Source organism: Myotis davidii, unplaced genomic scaffold, assembly GCF_000327345.1.
Source record: "Myotis davidii unplaced genomic scaffold, ASM32734v1 scaffold200, whole genome shotgun sequence".
In the NCBI taxonomy this organism is placed as follows: Eukaryota; Metazoa; Chordata; class Mammalia; order Chiroptera; family Vespertilionidae; genus Myotis; species Myotis davidii.
The window spans coordinates 6,936,227-6,939,658 of record NW_006293700.1 but is presented as its reverse complement, the minus strand read 5'-3'; the positions used below and the strand labels follow the sequence as shown (position 1 = coordinate 6,939,658).

The 3,432-nt window shown below is 44.1% G+C and overlaps 1 protein-coding gene across 4 annotated transcripts in view; it reads left to right on the top strand.

Moving 5' to 3' along the window:
- RB1CC1 (RB1 inducible coiled-coil 1) overlaps nt 1-3,432 on the top strand; it is a 54,543-nt gene that overhangs the window by 33,220 nt on the left and 17,891 nt on the right. The window lies entirely within an intron of this gene.

Genomic DNA, 3,432 nt, shown 5'->3' with positions numbered 1-3,432 from the left:
ATAAAACCTATTTTATTTTTTTAAATCCTCACCTGAAGATATGTTTTTGTTGCTTTTTTATTGCTTTTAGAGAGAGAGAAAAGGGGGGGTGGGAGGGAGAGAAAGAGAGAGAAAGAGAAACATCCTTGAGAGAGAAGCATCAGTTGCCTCCCTTCGGCACCTGACCAGGAATTGAACCACAATCTGGGTATGTTCCCTGAGAATCGAATCCATGACCTTTCATTGTATAGGACGATCGATGCTCCAACCAACTGAGCCATATTGGCCAGGGCCAGAACCTCTTTTACATATTTCAAGACTAGAGACCCGAATTCATGTACCTTGAAAGGAACTGTGGGCTGCGAGGCTGTGGTGGGCACAGGGGTGGGTCTCGGCCCATCCTGCCGCAGCCCTTGGTCCCCTTTGCCGGCAGCCCTGCTCCCGCTGCCACCACTCTGATGCTCTGACGGCGCCATCCCCATTCATATCTGCTGATGGTGCGGAGCGATTGGGGCTGGTGCCCACAGCAGGTGCAAGCGGGGCCGGTGTGGTCGGCGGGTGTGAGCAGCGGCTGCTGCCCCAATCGCCCCTTAGGAGCAGGGGAAGGTGGAGAAGCCCTCGGGGGCGATCAGGGCCAGCAGGTGCAAGCGGCGGCACCAGCTCTGGCTGCGGGTACGAGTGGGGCTGGCACTGACAGTGGGTGTGAGCGGCAGCTCTGGTGCCGGCAGTGGGTGTGAGTGCCGGGTGAGACTGTGGCACACTGGAGCAAAGAATTTTCAGTAACCACCAGAGGCTCACCCCCGATGACAGTGACCTATGCCCTGCCTTGGTCTGGCGCCCCGGCTCACATGCTCCACCATCCCGCTACACGCAACGCCCGCCATGTTCCGCGCACGCCCCCTGGTGGTCAGCGCACGTTATAGCGGCTGGTTGTTCGGTTCCGGTTGCTCGGCCATTCAGTCTAATTGCATATTAGCCTTTTATTATATAGGATTAACCCTTTTCGGTCCAACTTGGAGGCTGACTCGACAGACGAGGCACTAGGAGCAGATGCAACATTGAGGCTGAAGTTGATACCACAAACCGGTTCAACATTCAGTCCTGTCATTTAATTTGGACTAGACTGTTTGAATTCCAAAAATAAAATTGGACCGCAAAGGGTTAAAGGAGTTAATATTAGAATTAGAACTTAATGAACTTTGGGAGAGGTGGGTGGTAGAAGGGAAGCATAAGGGAGTCAATATCCTGGAAGTCTATAGGTTCAAAGTCATCTGAAGCACCAAAGTGTTGGCTGATTAGGAAACCTACAATTTTTTAAAAATATATTTTTATTTCAGAAAGGAAGGGAGGAGGAAAAGAGAGAGGGAGGGAGGGAGGGAGGGTGAGAGAGAGAGAGAGAGAGAGAGAGAGAGAAACATCAATGATGGGAGAATCATTGATCGGCTGCCTTCTGCATGCCCCCAACTAAGGATCGAGCCCACAACCTGGGCATGTGCCCTTGACTGGAATCGAACCTGGGACCCTTCAGTCTGCAGGCCAACACTCCATCCACTGAGCCAAACCAGCTAGGACAGGAAACCTACAATTTTTAGGAGACTTCTACTAATTGTCTACTGAGACACCAATCAGGTAGTTTGCTTAGAAACCCCTTGTGAATCTTAAGTTGCCACATGTCAGAGCACAGCCATCTCTGGAGAAACATGGACTCTCCTCAGCACTCCAGATTTTGTGTGGGTATCTTTTGTGGACAAACTTGAAACTCCAAGAACTTAGTGGGATGGGGATTCTACATAATGTAGTTCTCAGTTTCTCTTTCATGCAGAGGAAAGAACACTTTCATAAGTCAAATTTTTTGTTTGTTTAACATCCTCACTCGATATTTTTTCCATTGATGCTTAGACTGGAAGGTAGGGGTGGAGAGAGAGAGAGAGAGAGAGAGAGAGAGAGAGAGAGAGACAGACAGACAGACAGACATTGACATTGATGTGAGAAAGAGACACCAATTGGTTGCCTCCCTCACATGCCCCAACCAGGGCCGGGGATCGAACGTACAACAGAGATACATGCTCTTGGTTGGTCAGGGAACCCGCAACCCTTCAGTGCCCAGACTGACGCTCTAATCGGTGAGCCACACTGCCCAGGGCCGCACGTCAGTTTTAAAAAGGGCACAATTCATTAGATAAACGAGCAGAGGATATGAATAGACAGAACAAAGAATATGAATAGCCTATATGTGAATAGCTGTTCAGTCTACTTGAGGTTAAAGAAATGCAAAATTAAAATAACTTTCCTATATAACTGGTAAAATTAAATCAATAGTATACATTATTTAGAGAATTTTTGGGGAAGGGGCTTTTTTTTTCTTTTCAAATCTTTAGAAAAGGGCTTTCTTATTCTCCTGTGTATAAAGAAAATGAATGTAGACTATCTGAAAATCTACTTCTATACTGTTCATAGTCATGCTTCTAAGGAGTAGTTTATACAGATCTGGGAGAGTATGGGACATTAAAAATTTTAAATTTTAATCCCAAAAGAAGAATTTCAAAAACCCATGACAAACAATTGTTTATTAGACCAAATCAAATATAGTTAATGATAGGATAGGGTACAAGCATCAAGACAACCTAGTTTGTATTCAATGAGGATTTCCTAGTTACTAGAAACATGAAGTATAATACAACCTTTTGCTACACACACCGTTTATTAATAGTGGGGTAACAATCAACCAGAGATTCTTTATTTCAAGTTCTGGGTATAATAGTATGGAAATTCCCAACTGAACAAATGTATCAGGTTTTTTTGAGTTCTAATTTCCAGGCTTGTTAGGGTGTTAATATATGTAAAGGTGGGAGTGTGTGATTTTCTTGTGTGTGTTCCTTTACTGATAAAGTATCATTTAAAAATTTGAGCTTCTTTATCCACTCATCTGCTGATGGGCACTTGGCCTGTTTCCAAATGTTAGGTATTGTAAATATTGCTGCTACGAACATAGGGGTTTATATATCCTTTCTGATTTGTGTTTCAGGTTTCTTAAGATATATTCCTAAAAGTGGGATCACTGGGTCAAATGGGAGTTCCATTTTTAATTTTTTGAGGAAACTCCATACTGTTTTCCACAGTGGCTGCACCAGTCTGCATTCCCACCAGCAGTGTACTAGGGTTCCCTTTTCTCCACATTCTTGCCAACACTTATCCATTGTTGATTTGTTGATGGTAGCTATTCTGACAGGTGTGAGGTGATACCTCATTGTCATTTTAATTTTTATCTCTGATGATCAGTGACTTGAGCATTTTTTCATATATCTCTTGGCCTCCTGTATGTTCACTTTGAAGAAGTGTTTATTTAGGTCCATTGCCCATTTTTAAATTGGATTATTTGTCTTCCTGTTAAGTTGTATGAGATCCTTATATATTTTGGATATTAACCATTTATCAGATGTATAATAGCCAAAT